Raw genomic sequence first — 18,104 nt, 5'->3', positions numbered from 1 at the left:
ACTTCTAAAAACTGAAAGCAGTAAATGAATAGTCAACAACTACATTAATGAAACCAAGGGAAAAACAAGAATCAATACAGTATATATATTTGCTATAAGTGTAGTATTTTATACAGCATTTTGCTTCACATGTTTACGTCTTATCCTCTTATTCTGTTTCTCTGATTCACTGTGTTGTCTTTCACTCCAGTCCAACCCAGCAAATTATTGCTCAGTATTTCTGATATAAGTAATCAGGTATTCTCTTTCAAACAGCTGATCCCGCAGTTATTTGATGAACATTTTCCTGTTTTATTTTTTAATCATTGATTGAGCCCAGGATACCATTACTAGAAGCTCACAATACCATTTCCACAAGTAAAAGGACGCAAAGTCCCCTGGATCACTGGGAGCCTTGATAGTGGGCTCAGTGTTCTGAGCGTCAAAGCAGGAGTGAAAGGTGTTCAGCTCATCTGGTAAAGATGCATCAGTGGAGAAAATACTGTTGATGTGCCTTTCTAAATATGGTCAATCCTGATTCGAAATATAATCTTTTTCAACACAAATATTACAGTTTGCCAAAGTTAAGTGCCATAATATTTTATTCATCCGTAATTCACAAATAAATATTTTTGTTTCCACATAATGAAGGTTTACATTTTGGTATTGTGCCAGAGAAACCAGAAGCCTTATTGTCATGAAGTCTGAACTTGCTTGATATTACAAGTAAGGCTCTAGCACTTGGATACCTGGATCATTGTTGGCCATTTCTTTGATTGATATGATCAAAACAGGGTCACTTGTCAGAGTTGCCTTTAGTAAATAAATTCTTGTAATAGTTAAATCATAAAAGTTGTAAAAGATGTACATTAAGGACAACATCACAATGTACAGAACACTTATACGATAAGAATCTGTCTTGAAACAATGACAAATACCCCTCAGGCCATAAGAAACCTACACTCCTAATGTACTAGGAGGCATTGAAAATATAACATATGCTACTAGTCCGAATACTCATCTGTAGCATTTTAATGCTTCTCATTCAAATAAAATGCTACATATGCATTATATACTTATATACAGTATACAGTATGTGTGTGTATTAAATCCGACAGAGAAAATCTAAAATAAATCAGGCTTCACTTCTAAAATTCCAAATATGACTAAATAAAGAGGACAAACTTATTCATGGGACTGAGTACCTTATATTTCATCTATACCTTACATACCATATGTGGGTGAGTTTTCAAATTTAAGAGATTCACCACAGAGTAAACCCTTATTTCAGAGATAATTATTTTTTTTTACCATGTGGTATAATCACTACATTTTGAATTAAACATTTGCTATTCCTATTGATTCCCACTTATACTTTTCTTAAACAATTCCTAAGGTTACTCATTGTCTTCTCCCAAACCACCTACAATAGCTAGCACATTGAATATTCAGAGCAAGCCTCAATACATGTGGGTAGACTGTATGTCATATACCATACCAGAACAACAGCAAGTACATTGTAAGAACAATGTGATCTACTGTTTTGTGTGAAAATAATAGTAATTCTATGTTTCTACCACACAGGCTGGATGGGCTAAATGGCCTGCTGTCATTTGTTGCTTTCTCTTATGCTCTTATTTTTGCTGTATAATTATATATACTTCTCTGGAGAAGGTTTTTTTCCCCTGTTTGCAAAGCCATTGTACTTAAAGTACTTGGCACTGGTCAACAATGCAGTATTGGGACCCAATGGGATGAAAGGGTTTGTTTTGAAAAGCCTATCATCCTTTCAGGTCTTGTCCTTATAAAGACCCCCAAATTAGTTCTTACAGTGTCATATTCTGTGGCAATCTTCTTGAAGGTCTAATGTTCCTTCCCTTTTTCGCATATCCATTGACTTTCACTGAATGTGAAGTTTTAATTGACAATCATCCCTGAAATAGACAGACCCTTGCACCTATGGAATTTTCAAATAGGGAGGACTCAGAACATCAGCTTCTTCATGTTTGTCTTCATAATAATGCCATCAAATGGTGAAGACATTGAAAATGTATAAATGCTAAAGAGCTTTATGAATGTGTTCCTCATGCTGTGCTTCTAAAAATGGATGTCCTTTACAACAATGTTAAGTGAAACATATTCTCCATCTCTTTTTGCTTGTGTACATCATTACAGGTATTATTTAAAGTAGTCTAATTATTTTAAGTAGCACAGGAATAATAAGGTGAGCTGCAGAGTCCGCCTGCCTTGAGGATGTTAAGGTCTGGTGAGCCAGTATCATATCACTTTGTGAAGTTAAAATGACACTATGAATGTCACTTTTACAGAAGTGACAAATGTTTTCTGCCGATTCCTCCTGTGTCACAGATTTCTCAATTTCCATTAAAAATTATCATCTCTCATGCAGGAAAGCCAATATATTGTCAAAAACCTGAAATAATGACACCTGTATAACTCTTTAGCAATGCTAAATGTGTGCCTGATTCTAACTTCTTTGGTGCTCTGCACTTTTGGGGATTGAGTGGTTCTTTAATGCTTAGGTTATTTGCCAAGTCTCTTATTTTTGCCAAAAAATGCATCAAAAGTGTGCGTCAGACACTAAATGACACTGAAAATGCCTACTAAAAACTCAAGAGTACTGGACTGCATGGATGATTTGTTATACCAACAGCTGTCATTTCACCAGATCATTGAAAGTTGTCAAAGACGTTATATATTGGGAAATGTGTCGACAGAACTGTGGATGTAACATCCTGTAGGATTTACACTTTGTTAGTGGTGGCACGATACTTTGTATTACGATATGTGATATACTGTATGTCATACTGTAGGTTGTCACACGAACACCTCAGAGTTGGGGAGCTCAAAGGAAACACGGTAGTCTGGAGTCAAACTATCAAATTATTCAAAAGAGTTTGTCACCTTATTTTTATTCTCCTTCAATGCCATTGTCTGTTCCTGTGCTCTTCAAGTACCAGATGACATTTGAGAGGTATGATGACCAACAAGATATTTTTCTCACCCCAGATATTTTAAATCATTGCTGCTGTCACTTACCATAAGATACTGTATATACAGCCAAGCTCCAAACTAATTTCTTCGTATCTGCTTTACTGCCACCACAAAAACATGGCACTCTTCACATTTATTTTGCAGTTCTGATGATCTGACAATGGTCTTTTCAGACTTGATCAAGAGTTTCTGGTTCTTCATAACTAGCCTTCCACTGCATCTTCTCCATTGGCTATTTCACCACCCTCGTCATCCATTTCTAAATGTCAACTGGTTTTGCTGTCAAGTATGTTTCCTTAAACATCTCACAGAACATTAAGATCCACTCCCACAATTCCTCCAACTACTGAATTACAGTACATCACCAGAACAACCATCCCCAACAGTCTCTGCGTTCAACCTGGCTCTGGATGGCTTCAAGTACATCATAACTCCCACATATCTCCCGCATAAGCAAAACATTTCCTTCAAAATAAAACAAAATATCCTGATGAAAGTTGTTTTCACTATATTTCTCAGTGATTCAGAACAAACAAGATCGCATCCGTGTCTGGTGATGAAATCTTTCAGTCTGCAGGAGAGGAGACACGTCTGGACTAAACGTTGGTTGTAGGTAACTTGGCATACGTTTGCTGGCAGGACTAGAGTGATCCACCAATGAGGAACTGAAGAATGTGCCACTTGCGATGTCACTATAATTGATGATATAACCAAACTATTACCCATGACTATGTGACTTAGTAACTGCCAAGACACTGCATGTAAATCATCATTCTGCTCAAAATTTTGAGAGGTTCTTTGACAAGCTTCCAATTGTATTTTAACCTGATAACTGAAATAATATAATTCGACATTTGTTAACACCACTGAATATCAACAAATATGCAATGTAGAAACTACAAAATATAGGCAAGTAGACGTCATAGGTTTCTCCCAATCTACAGTAAGTCTCTTTTGCAGTGAATTCTTACAACAGAGCACCCTTCTGTCATAAAGACTTGGCTACAACATTCAACAACTTCAACAGAGAGAATTAAGCTATTATTCCAAACAAGTAAATGTTCGGTATTGATTAATTCAGGACAGCGATTGTTCATTTACTTCTCTTTCAAGCATATATGAAAGTTGTCACTAAACCAAATACTACTGTCAACATATTTAACCCCGTATTATTGGTGTCCCCTGTAATCATGTGTGATTGATCAATTAGATGTGTGTATACAATATTCTTGTATTGTTTCTAAAATGTTTTATTATTGTATCACTGAATTTATGTGGCTGCGATGGACTGGTGTCCTGTACAAGGTGTATCCTGCCTTGCATCGGTTGCTTGATGGGATAAGCTCCTGCTCCCCCTCAACCCTATATTGTATAAAGAAAATGAATGGATGGATGAATCAATGTGTGTACAGAATATCTCTGCATGGTATGACTGATTCCTAGTAGCTATAAGGAACTCTCTGAATTTACCATGGCAGTTTCTAGTTAGGTAAACTCAAACCTACATACTGTATATATCTTGAAACGTCTGGAAGTCTTAGACATTGCAGAACCTTGGGGTTGTAAATGCTAAATCACCTAGTACTAAGTGCATTCCTCCTCCGACAATTGGGTTCTGTTCTGCTTGAAATGATACATACTGCCATTCTCTAAAAGTTTTTTTTTCAGAGAAATGTTAATTCTGCCATTTTCTTATTGTTGCTCAGATTGTAGACCAAACATTTAATTTTGTCCTTTAAAAAATGAAAGGTGCAGCCATGTGTTTAGTTGGGGCCAGGAATGTACAGCACCGCCAGACAAGATTATCTTGACAGCAATGCCACACAGCAGAGATAGCTGGTATAGCAGGTACCAAAAAACAATTAACCTGGATCAGAAAACTGATGTTAAAACAAATGTGATGCCTTTGCTCTCACTCTAAATACATTTTTGCCAAGAATTCAATTTTCCCTTCTGCTCTTGTTTGCAACATCTCCTAAGGTGATGTCTTGAAATGATTCTTGTCTGATAGAATTAATCTGGGCCAGGACTGCTGTTTAGTTAGGTTTAAGAGCAAATATAGCAACACATTACATGTCCAAACCTAAAGGGAAATGAGTCTGCTTTTAGGCACATCTGTTCAAATTGTCTCAGTGACAGTGTATGTATTTCTAAGTTTATGCTCTGATTATTACTGAATTGCTGTTGTGTTTTTTTTGCTTCTTCCCTGCGCCTTCCAAATATTAGCACTGTTACAAATGTGCTTGTACAACACACCATGTGGCCAAAAGTATTTAGACTTCCCTTCCACTCCGCATAATTCCAATGGTCCAGGACATGTGTTGTACAGTAGTTAAAAAGTATATACTGTACTGGACTGTATAGGTATTCCCCAAACTATTGCATCTCGTTTCTGCCTTTAGTGGATTAGCGTATAGCATTTAAGTGAAACTTCAGTGAGTGAGTATTTGGTAGCCAGATGGTGTGTTTCTGTTCACAGAGCCATGCCCTTGCATTCACAAAATCCAATGTGGTAAATACATTTAAAAAAGTCAAAGGTCTTCGGACAAGCAATAGTGGAATCTAGGCCGGGTAAACCAAACCCTTAAAGCAGCGAGTGAATGTATGATTAACACAAGCCAAATATTTGACAAATAACAGGAGGAGAGGAGATTAATGACTATGCAAGTGAGTCTGCAAATATATCTCTAGGTATGGAACTGCATGCACAGGGATTTTGCAGTAGCCATCTACAAGCCAGTGATCACATAGGTGAATGCCAAGAGGTGGCTACAGTGATTGTGAGGAGTTCCACTGTACACTTTTTTTACTTCTGATGGGAGTATAGCAGTGCCAGAATTCGGTCCAGGTGCTATCTGGGCTGTTGAAAGTGAGGGTGACAGTGGGATGCTGTGTCAATGTTTCTTGTGGTTTGAATTTAGGCCTTCAACTGGTGTGAACTGTACCCTGACCGACAGTATTTACTGTGGCATTTTGGACACCAGTATACTGAATGCATTACTGGAAATGTATGGTCAGCATATGTACATTGACCCCCACAACTATGTAATGTTTCAGGTACCACAGTGGCAGAAAGAGTATACTACATTTCAGGGCTGAGAAACCAAGAGAATATATTTTCATGGTGCAGTAAAAACTTGAGAAATAGCACATTATTCACCCAGAGACCAATCAAAAACTTGGCAGACAGTGCCCCCTCTAGGCCTGAGTCATTAAGGCTGACTGTGGGCCCCTGTGTTCCATCAAGTATCTTCTGAAAACCTGTTATCAGTTATATTTGATCATTTTGAGTGTACATTCACTGGATTAAATTTAGGGTTTCAATTTTGTACATTTTAAGATCAACCCCTTTTTAACTTTGATATATTTTCACTTTAACCAATGCCTGTGCTTACTTTTCTTGAACAAATAATTGGAATACCAACATTAGGATCTTATTTTTTTTTAAAGAAAATCTAAATTGATATTATTGAAGCAGTTTTCAGGTGGATTTTAGTGATGTAGTAATATGTGCTAATTCAATTATGTTATTGTCAGAAGAATGTTCCGCCGATTTTAATATTATCCAAAGCTTTCATATGGAGCATACAGTACATATAGACTATATTATTAAGGAGTATTTATTCTCTGTATTATTACTGCGGAAAACTTTTTTTATCACAAACATCCCCTAAACAGGAAACAGTTCTGAGGGATGTGGTTTGTAGAGAATCTTGTTTGTTTATAAAAGTGTTGCCTTAAGGAAGCAATTTACACCATTTCTATTTTTTTGGCAGATCCACTAAAGCCCAAGAGAAATTGCCTCTGTAGGACAATGTATGGTCCATACAAGATATTTGAGAAATTTTGGTAAACATAGTTTAAAGCATATCTGAAGATAGACCAAAACACCCTCATGAAAAAAATGCAGTTTTTCATATGCAGTAATAAGCCTGAATAATAAAAAAAAAAAACGTCATAGCCTCTGAAATACAACTAAGGGAATGGAAACATTATATTTCACATATATCATTTTCTATCAGAAACATTTAAAATGATACATACTGTAGATAATGCCACAATTACATTCCGCTAAGGCACAGCAAAAATTGCACACAGAAAATCATAAAATAACCGTGACTTATATATGACAAAAATTGAAAAGGGGAGGGTATAGAAACACCTGCACCCCACGCCAAAAACTCAATAATGTCATAGAATGATAGATATAAAAAAAGATGTCATCTAAATTATTATTTTTTTACTACTAATAATAATTATATTGACCATGTTTACTAAAGGTACATCCTGAAATTAATCTACTATTTATATGTGGATTGTGGGACCCAGGAACTAATCTAATGCAAGCTACCCATGCCATGTGAATAAAGAAAATTGGATCACAGAGCCATGTTTTCTTTCTTCACTTGCGTTCGGGAGGTTTTTGTTTCACTTATGAGTCCTGCATCGAAATGGATCCTCTGGGTAAAGAACATCTGTGCTAGGTCATATGGGTTGAAGCTGTGACATGACATAGAAAATTGGGAATCAATAAACTGCATTAAATAGGCCTTATATTGATGGAAATTAAGTCATTTGAAGGAAATAAATTGCACCTTTGTCAGTAATTGCACAAAGCCAATCTGCAATTTAAGCTGGAATAAACAACAAAACAAGGAGAAGATGTGATCCTTTGGCCCCAGGCACTCAGAAGGTTTCCATCTTGCACTTTTTTTCAGATTAACCCATTCCTCTTTCGTAAGAATAAAAAAATATGTAAGGAATCTCAAACATAGCACCATGGATAGACAAATGCATTAATCATAGTTTTTTTTTCCCATTTTGCCTGTATACTGCTTGAAGGATATGAATATTAATTTACATATAAATATTAACTTACTGATTTATTGACTTTGAACAGGCTCAAAAAATGTAAGTGTCTTAGTTCTTTAATTGCTTTTTAATTTAATAAGTTAAGTTAATTATGTTATCACACACCAATGTAGCATAACAGGTCCTATGTTTCATAAGTAATAAATAAATTGAAAATTGAAACTCAATTCTGTTTTGCCAGAAACTAATTAGAGAAAGAAATCTTCAGTACTCCAGATTTGTGGACAGAGCTGTTCGTACAGTAAGCCTTTAACGCAGTGGATCTGTGCTCTGCGATCTCTCTCTCAGGTTTGAATTGTCACAGAGAGATAAGAGGTGGTGTGACTGATGCATTACAGTCATGTCAACACATATGACAATTAACATGAAAAATCTGTAATTATAACAAGTAATTAATAATCACAGCTTTCAAAATGGATACTCCAGAGACAGTAATGTACTGTTCATGAAGAATAACAACACCCTGGAATTAAATGTATTGACAAATATTCACTGAGCTCTTAGTCATAGTAAGATGTGGATTAACTTGCTTGGCTGAGGGCTGGGAGATGGCCGAGAGCCTAAGCAGTGTGAGAAGTAATCAAAGGGGGAGCTGAAAATGAACTCAAGGAGGAGATGGGATAGAGAAGGGATTCAAAAGACTAATGTTAAGGGGTGATGGCTTAAGATAAGATCACTTTATTGGCCATATACTGTACAATTTCTTGTATTCGGAATTTGTCTTTTCACATACCCCAACTTACTCTCGATGAGAGACACAGACAGTGAGAGAAGCTTGGGGTCAGAGCGCAGGGTCAGCCGTTTATACGGTGCCCCTGGAGCAGTTGGGGTTAAGGGCCTTGCTCAGGGGCTCAACGGAGTAGGATTCCTCTGCCAGCCACAATTTTACAGCCACACGTGCAGATCCTTAGCCACAGAGCCACCACACTGATGGCCCTGCTTATATATGGTATTTCATATATTTTCATTTCTTGACATCAGTAATGATTACAAGACAGGGCAACTGAGTTGAAAATGAATTTGGTTGCATGCGCGCAGCTTTTCATTGTAAACTCCTTTGGTCGTTGGGCCCAACCCAGCTAAGTAGAAAGGGTCCTTGATTTGTTTTTTCTTTATTTTATGATTTTCTCGTGTGAGTTATACTTTCTTTTTCTTTGCAACTTCATTTGACTTGTCTTAGTTTTTTGAAAAAAAAAATACTACATTTGTGTCTAAAAAACAGCACTTCGGATAGATTCACATATTAGCCAGGCAAGATCACTTTACTTACCAATGAACATTCGAATAATGACTGATTAAGATGATCTGGAAAGTAAAGGTTGCTTTTTTGCCTCCAGTAATATCCATTTTTCAATAATATGCACAAAACAATTCCTGAGGGAAAATACCACAGAGAGAATATTATGACAAGCTGGAGTTATGGAGGTTAAGCTTGCATATTGCAATCTATTTGTTGTTTAGATTAGTGCATACTTTTTATTAAAATGTAATAACGGTAACTGTAGGAAACTAACGGACTGCTCACCTTTTTTTCATATAATGATACTTAAACTAAATGCTTATACTATATTTACATAAAATACTTTGAACTGGACTTCACCATTTTGATATTTCCCAGTTAAATAAATTATTGTAGTAAATTATATTTGTTATTCATTTAATATATTCATTACATTACATTTCTAGAGGGACTATGACTACTAAAAACTAATAAATCCTAATGCTATTTTTCCAGGCATACTTAAGGAAATGAGGAATGTTAGTCATATATTCACATTCAGAATTTTTCAACTCTCACTTACAGTGTCTTGAAAAAGTATTCAGACCCTTGCACAGTCAGCACACTCTGAAGCTTTATAGCATGTTGTAATGGTACTTTGAAACAGAAATTAATATTTTTATATACTGCACATACAGTATTTCCCTCCACACATTCAAAGTACAAAAAAGAAATAAGCAAATAATTAAAAAGCAAGGAAAATGGAAAACTCATGACTACATAAGTATTCAAACCCTTTGTTGTTGCAAATTTAAATTAATTTATGGGCGCAAAATTACCTTAATGTGTTAGTTAGTTGGGTGGCATCTGTCTGTGTGCGATAATAGTGGTTCACATGAATAAATACAACTGTCTCTATAAGGTCGTTCTCTCAGGTAGTACATGTCAAACACAATTTCAAACTTGAAGACCAAAGAACTTTCAGAACAATTAAGCTATAACGTTACTTTATATAAAGGTTATGATCAGGACAAGGGTATAAAAACATTTTAAAAAAAACGTAATATCTCTTTGAAAATGGAAAAGCCAATCATGAATAAGTGGAAGGCATCCAGAATCTCAGTCAAAAACCATTCCTTCTGTCAAGCATGTGTTATTTTATAAATCTGCTTTGGAGGGACTGGGAAGCTTGTCAAGACAGAAGGGAACATACTGTAGATGTAGTACCTGCAAATTACAGAGCAAAACCTGCTTTAAACCATCAGTAAAACTGGGGGGGGGGATAATCTTTCAAGAAGACAATGACCCAAAGTACAAGGCCTACACTGGAATGGCTTAAGAAATCCATTCCATTATTTTTAAGAATAAAAAAAACTGAGAGTACTTGAATGGCCCAGTCAAGATACTGACTTTGGACTGCCGTCCATAAGTGATCATCAAGCAACTGGAGAGAACTTGACAATGAGCCAAAATTGCAGCAAGTGAGACTTAACCAAAAAATCAGTTGTTGTTCTTACTACTAAAGGTACTTCCACCCAAATGCTGAGTTACTGATACTTATGTAATCGTTGCATGTCTGATTTTCATTGATTTGTGTTGATGTTCATTATAACTTAACTTACACCTGGATGTCCTCAGTTTGAGCATGAAGGTTTTAAATACAATATTAAGTTTAAAAACGGTGCATGCATCACTTTGTAATTTCACAAAATGGGACACCATAGGAAAGGCATAAATAATTTTGTCAGGCTCTGTACAAGAAGTAAGACAATACACTTTCCTCTTAAAAATGTATTTTTCAAAAATGCATATAAAATCACTCAGCCTGTTAATTTATGATCAAAGTCCATTTAATCTATAACTTAATACTGAGAGTGTTAATGTGAGTACAGTAACTAACTGTCTTGTCATTTAGGGTTTTTCACATGGGCCATAATTCCAAGGAAAAAAAATAGAATTGACACCTATAATTCAAAAGAATTGCTAAGATTTCCATTAAGGAGAAAAATAAGAAAAATGGCAAAAGGAACAAAAACCATGCCTAGAAAAAAATAAATCAATACATTGGATAATAATAGTTCAGGGAAGAGGTAACAGTGTAAAATGCTGTTACATTTAGAATCAATCACGCACAACTCCTACTCATATAATAAACCTGAGTACTTCCAAGCAGGGGGAGGATTTCACTGGTGGCTTCTTACTGGAGGGCAGATCAGAATCTATTCCCAAACAAGTGCAGAGTTCACCGCATTTCAATTCAAATTCAGCAAAAACATTCTGAAATACCATACATTTCTTCAGTGCAATGCAGAGAGATGCTACTGAAATCATTTCTATTGAAGCATTGTACTTCCTGATAAGAGCTGAACTGACAGATGTCCCTTCAGCCAGGGCCCCAGTCTCACTTATAGAGAAGAAAAACAAAACTATGACTTGAATGACTATTTTTGGACAATTTTTTTATCATATTCAGGTCACACTATCACATCTACTGGACATAATTATTTTTCTTTTATGTTTTCCGAAGGAAAAAGTAATCTAGACAGAGAATTCCTTTCGGACTTTGCTGTTGGGCTTTTTGAAGAAAAACAGCCATACCATTTCCCTCTCTGTTTATTAAACAGCCTCCTCTGAACATGCAGTCTTTCACATGACAAACTGACTGAAAAACATTATGTCGCCTGCACGTTTATGGAAATCCAAACAGTGAAAAAAGAAAATGGGTCAGCAGTGCAGATTCAGTTTATTGAATACAATTCAACTTGTTTTAATATAGCGCCCTTCACAGCAAGCTGTCACAGAGCGCTTTCACGGTTATTAATATACAGTAGATGAAATAAACAGGGTTGCACAATACAATAAATCAAAAGACAATCTGTGTAACTGGATATAATGTAGAGTAGTGTGTTATAGTGTAAAAGTGTAGCCATCAGGCATGGAGGTGAAAAAAAACCAAACACATTCAATAGATGTCTTGGCTGGGAAAATACCAATGGCTGTCATAGGCTGCCATTACAATCAATCCCATCACACAACATTTACAGTATTTACTGTGGGTGATGTTAAATGTCAAGTTCCTTCTTTAAACAATAAGGATTCATTAAAGGTCATAACACGAAATTATATTGGGGGTAAAAAAAAGCATGTGAATATGTTTTTAATGATGATGTTTCAATTAAATGGCTTTGTAAACTGTATGAGCGGCAGCAATTGTGAGGTTGAAATAATCGTGAGTTTATAAAGCATTCTGCATTCCTTTTGGACGATTCTTAGCCTTTTACAAACCAATGAGGCTCAATTCATTTTTTAGAAGCTTTCCTGCTGATTAGCAAAGTCATGTTATTGAAGTAACAGTTTTGTTCAACCCCCACCCCCCACTGCTCACTGGAATCGTGTGTTCTTTAATTCTTATGTGGGCATGCGTATTTGTCAGTTTGACAAATGGATTCTTACATTTTGTTTTTGTAGACCCCGGTTTACAAATAAATAAAACATTTAGTGGGTACAAAGCACTCACAAAGCAACAATAACTTATAAAAGCAGGTCTGCAGTATTTTATGTCTCCCAGTTCACCCACTTTCGCTTGTCTCTTCCTCTTCTTTCTCTAGGATTTTTTTCTCTTAATACACAAGGGTTTTCTGTGCATTCTGCAGTAATTACATTCTCTTTGACTCCCCCTCTTCGTTCACATCAGTCTGACTTCGGCTATTGTTCACTGATATTACAGGTGAGGAGATGCGATTCCCGCTGTAGGAAGTCCTTCATTATGAATTTTTACCAGGCTGTCCTCTTCCAATAAAGCTGTAAAAGATAAGAGACTTTCATTATTCTGACATTCCTGTCTCCCGATGGGTTTCCTTTTGACTAGCTATCAGCCTCAGAAGCTTCATTCAAAAAGCAGATGGCAGCAACAATACGTTTTTGAATCGTGTTCTAATGAATAATGTGCCAAGATGGAGTGCATTCCCAGATTCCTTGTTAATATTTTTTTCTTTTTAATCTTCATGGCGGAGAAAACAGATAGAAAATCTTACATGGAAAAGAATGGTATGGACCATTCTTCTACAAACGAGAAATCGAATCTGTTTCCCACACCAGAAATTAATATCAGACGGATTTTCAAACATTGTATGAAATTATTTATAAAAAAAACTGTTAACGACCTGTCGAAAAAGTTGTTTTTACAAGGCATTAGAGTTGTTCAAACCTGGTCTTTTTTATATAATTGAAAGGGCGCCAAAAAAGGAATTAATAGATTAATTCTTAATATTGTAGGGTATACAATACAGTATACAGGAACTGTTTCCTCTTATTTACTTTCTTAATTCTTTCACACCTGACCATTGTATATGCTGAAAGTAATTCTAATCACCTTTTATGCTTAAATTATAATGTACTGTTAATAAATAACAAAAAAAGAAAAAGGTAGGCATCATTTTCAGAATTGGATGCCTTTGGGTATCAGGTATCAGTGCATTTAGTCAAGCTTCAATGTAAATGTGCTGGTTCTTATAAAGATGCTGTACTACTTTGAAAATTAGAATAGGAGTTCTTCGTCAGGAAAGATAGAAAAAAAGCATACAACTCTCATAGAGAGGAAATTAGGAAATTACAGGGAAAGTTGCCTTTTGCAGTATTTTCATGATAACAAGACAACATATTTGGTCATATTTCAGGGGTTTCACATGACACTTCATGAATGCACTACAAACAACCCAAATGGACAATAAAACCTATGTTGAGCTACTTACTGTATCTTGTCCTGTTAGTCATTCGCCAGGATGAGTTATTACTAGGCTATTACTATTTGCAACTGATTGACCCATGAAAGGATGGCTGTAACTGATGTGTTGCCACTAGAGGTCACAAAATATGACCTCAAAGACACTGTATCTATAGCTCAAAAAAGCGTTAATATGGCTCTAATTATATCATTGTAATTGTTTGGATTGTATACATGTTCAGATGGTTTTTGTATATGTAGGGATGTGGTAGAACTTTGTGAGAAATAAGGAGACTGTGAACGTTTGTAGTTGTTTTGTGTAGTTCCCATTGCCCTTAGAGTAGCTGAGGAATGCTCTCCACTCTTTCTTATTCTGATATTGCCTCTGTTGAAGAAGTTTGTTAACTATAGTATTGGGAAGTCTTTTGTTTTTCTTAATGTTATATAAAACATCTAAAAGCCAAGCTTTCACAAAAAAGACTGGCTTAACTCCTAGAAGTTCTGGACCTTTTACAAAATCGAAGTTCAAAGTGTTTTATGTGTGAATGTCCCTGGAGTCATGCTATTACAAGCAGGGATCTTCCTCACAGTCTATTAATGTTCTGTTGTGTTAATCTATTTCAGAATATAAAAAATGTATAAGTGCAATTTGCAACTCCTAATATAAAGTTCTATTGATTTCTTTTTTTTTCAGGCTTTATGTTTGACTGCATGTACTACCTTGTGTATGGATGTGTGGGCAGTTGTAAAGTTGTGTTTGAGGTGAATGTTTAAACATGAAAGTTGGAAAAAATAGGTTTATTCGGTAGAAAGCCTTGAAAAAAGATTTCCCCTCAAAGCTGGAAAAAATATCAATACCAAAAACAAATAATATTTGTTCTTAATAATGATAAACGTAAGGAGTGATAGATTAGTTTAATATGTAATATCAATAGTGGTGACACTGAAGGCTGCACACACATTGATTTCTGCAGGGGTAAAACGCATTGTGATCTATAGTCTAGTTCAGCGCCAAACAGCTGTAGTTTACACATAATATTCTGCCCTATTAATTACACTATTTGCAGACAGGCCTGGGTTGTTAGGTGTCACATCATAAATAATCATTTATGTCCCTGTTCTTTACTGTGTCACAGGCTGCTGGAAGTGCTAGGAGAGTATTAACTAGTGCAGATGTGCTAGGGAGGATTTGGCACATGGGCTTTCAGAGAAAGAGGGAGAAACCCGAGTTTAAAAAAGCAGCCCTTTTTTGTGTTTTTTTACGGTTTGCTTTTCGGATGTTTCATACTAATCAACAGCTATGTTCCGTCACTTTTAAGTTCCATTTTGATAACAAACTTCTGTGGAAGGAAAATACAACAAATAATACGCCTTACCATCCATCCAGGAGATCTACAACACCAGAAGTCTGAAAAAAGCCACCAAAATTAAGTCTGAACCCACTCACCCCAGTCATAACTTGTTTGTTCCCCACCCATCTGGCAGAAGGTTCCGGTCACTCCAGTCGCACACAACTAGACTCCAAAATAGCTTCTTCCCCAGAGCCGTCAAGCTGATGACACCCCCACTCCCTTCCATCATAATATGATCTCTCCTAACTTCTTCCTGTACCCACAAGGACTGTACTCCAACATCACTACACACACGACATGTAAGCCGAAATTGTACTGTCCCTTCGATAGCTCAGTAAAACTGTATTAGTTGTAATATTTATTAATCACCATACTATTTTTGCACTGTTCCCCGAATTACCTTGCACTGTTTTTGTTGTGTTAGTCTATTGTCTTATCTTCTGTCCTATTTATATACTGCACCTGAGTGACTAAAAAATCAAAAATCCATTTCATTTTACATTTTAAATCTAGATCTACCTTCGAATGACACTCGGTGATCGCTTACCATTCCAGAGCAGATAGCTTGCAACTTCTTTAAGGCATCTTTTTAACAGGTTTTAGCTATGCTGGAGGGCGCGGAGCTTTGGCGAGCACTGGTAAAAGTCGACGTCCCGTCTAAAGGGAGCGGAGGCCCCAGTGTGAGGTCGGCGGGAACTGGAAAGAAAACACAGAAAGGGGGAGAAACAAAACAAGAAGGAAAAATAGAAAAGGGCTGGACTCTTTAACGGGTACCAGTCTGGGAGAGCAGACAGGGAGCGCAAAGCCAGAAGGCCAAAAACTCCATGTGTGAAAAAGGGCCAGCCTGTCCCGCTGGAGATGCACGACAGAAGAAGAAAATGACAGCGTTACGCTCAGGGACTGCCAGGGGGACGTTCCTCCCCTTCCAGGGATTGCCCTGCTCATCCCTCTGGGGAGGTGCCCAGTGTGTCTTTAAAGAGCCCTCACAGCTGTGGCTCAGCCTTGATTAGCCAGCATAACTGTGGTTACAAAGGCAATGCATCACCCTTCATCCAGGGCTCTGCCTCTACACTGAACATGCCCATCTAAGCACCCAGCCAGACATCAAATTCACGTGAATTGATTAATTTCACAGAATGAAAAGAATACTGGGTTGTGATGAGCATTTAGTTAAGGGTGCTCCCAGGTTCTCAGGTGTGAGGTAATAAGACATTTATCACATAACTCCAGTAAAGGTTTGACACCAGCCTTTCCTACCTTTAACAAGTTGATACAGCTGTACCACAGGAATCTTGTGATGCTCCTCTTTAAATCCACAGCCAAACACTGATAGAGATATCTGCTGTACAATGTGTAGACATCAGGACTTAGGGTACCTTTGGTTAAGGTAAGATCCTATGTTAACTGTCTATAATGAAATAGCCATAGATGCCTGGGTGTTACCATCTTTGACAATGATTCCACCATTACCTACAGTATGTAAGGACAACAGAGGGTATGGTATAAAGGTCAATGATGCAGTAGTTTTGTGCTCATCTGTGATGAGACCCAGTAGCGCTGAGCATGTTACAGACATCACCTCCTTTGAAATCTGGAACGTGTAGAATTCTCCCACAGCAAAGGGACACATCTTTTAACATAGCGGAGTTCGCCGCCAATTGGGGAAATTGTGTGTGTTCTCTGAGCCAGCTGATAAACTGTGATCCAATCCCACGAGGGACACAGGGGAACTGTACCCATCACACATCCACAGTATGACACAGCTTTGAAAAAAGAGAAGAAAACGAGCTGTACCAGTTATAACAATATACTGTACAATAACATCAAGAGGCTGATAACACTCGGCCACATAAAGCCCAACTACAAAACAGACATTAGAGAGGTTTAATATGAATCATTATAAAAACATTACACATGACCTCTGGATACACTTGCTACACTCGCGCTTGCAACAGGACACTCAGCATATTTCAAAGTGCACAGTATGTGCAGTCAGAGCCAAGATTCAATCTCCCCATATATCCTTGGTCATCTGCTTCAATAACTCAGCCATCATCTTCTGCCAGGGAGTGAATCATTTGTCCGCTGACGTCCAATATCGCTGCTTCCTTTTCTTTCTTATTTTTGGTCCATTTTTCATTTATACTGTATGTAAAGTTTAATTAGAACTGCTTATCATTATTAATATATAAAGTACTTACTGTAAATGATTACTATATATTTACATAACTTTACAATTATCAATATACTGTAGGCAGCTCTTGATTTACTGTACATGATCTTAATTTGTGCATTTTAGGTTTCATGAGACTGAAGAATGTGCACTACTTATGAATTTAGGATTAATTAGCTCTCGTTAGCTCATTTTAATGTGCTTTAGCATGACCAGAATAAGGCAACGTGTGATTGCTAGTCAAACCATGGGAGTCTTTGAGACAATATGTGCCAGTTGTATAGAGGGGATGAATATAATGTCTTCGGTCACACAGGGCAGTCTCAGTCTGCTAAACTAACTGTATAACATCTAAAATAAAAGTAATATAACAATTATACCAAGTAAACTACTGTGTAAAAGTATCCATCCATTTCCTAATTATCCAGTACTGGGTCACAGGGGATCTGGAGCGTTTCCCAGCAAGCAACAGACGCAAGGCAAGATACACTGGAAACCACTCCATTACAGGGCACAAATACACACATGTACACACTCATAGCAGGGTCAATTCTCCCAGAAGCCAATTAACCCACCAGCATTTCTTGGGACTGTGGGAGGAAACCAGAACATCCAGAGGAAACTCACACGAATACAGGGAGAAATACCAAACTAAATTTAGTGCAAAAGAATATGTAAATATAATATTGTTAAACTCATCTTTTTGAGAGTATAATTGGATAAAAAAAGACATACAGAACTTGCTACTGTGTGCTTTAGCTATCATACTGCAAT

General features: G+C 36.8%; 1 long non-coding RNA gene across 1 annotated transcript; it reads right to left on the bottom strand.

Annotated features, from left to right (window-relative positions):
• Nucleotides 1–11,813: 11,813 nt before the first annotated feature.
• Nucleotides 11,814–16,089, bottom strand: LOC138237870 (uncharacterized). Its single transcript, XR_011189193.1, has 2 exons — nucleotides 15,705–16,089; nucleotides 11,814–12,883 (listed from the first exon to the last, which is right to left on the bottom strand). It is a non-coding gene; the product is annotated as an uncharacterized lncRNA (long non-coding RNA).
• Between the last annotated feature and the right edge of the window lie 2,015 nt (nucleotides 16,090–18,104).

Source organism: Lepisosteus oculatus, chromosome 3 (assembly GCF_040954835.1).
Source record: "Lepisosteus oculatus isolate fLepOcu1 chromosome 3, fLepOcu1.hap2, whole genome shotgun sequence".
NCBI classification, from domain to species: Eukaryota; Metazoa; Chordata; class Actinopteri; order Semionotiformes; family Lepisosteidae; genus Lepisosteus; species Lepisosteus oculatus.
The sequence above is the reverse complement of the archived record's forward strand: the minus strand, read 5'-3'. Positions and strand labels throughout refer to the sequence as shown.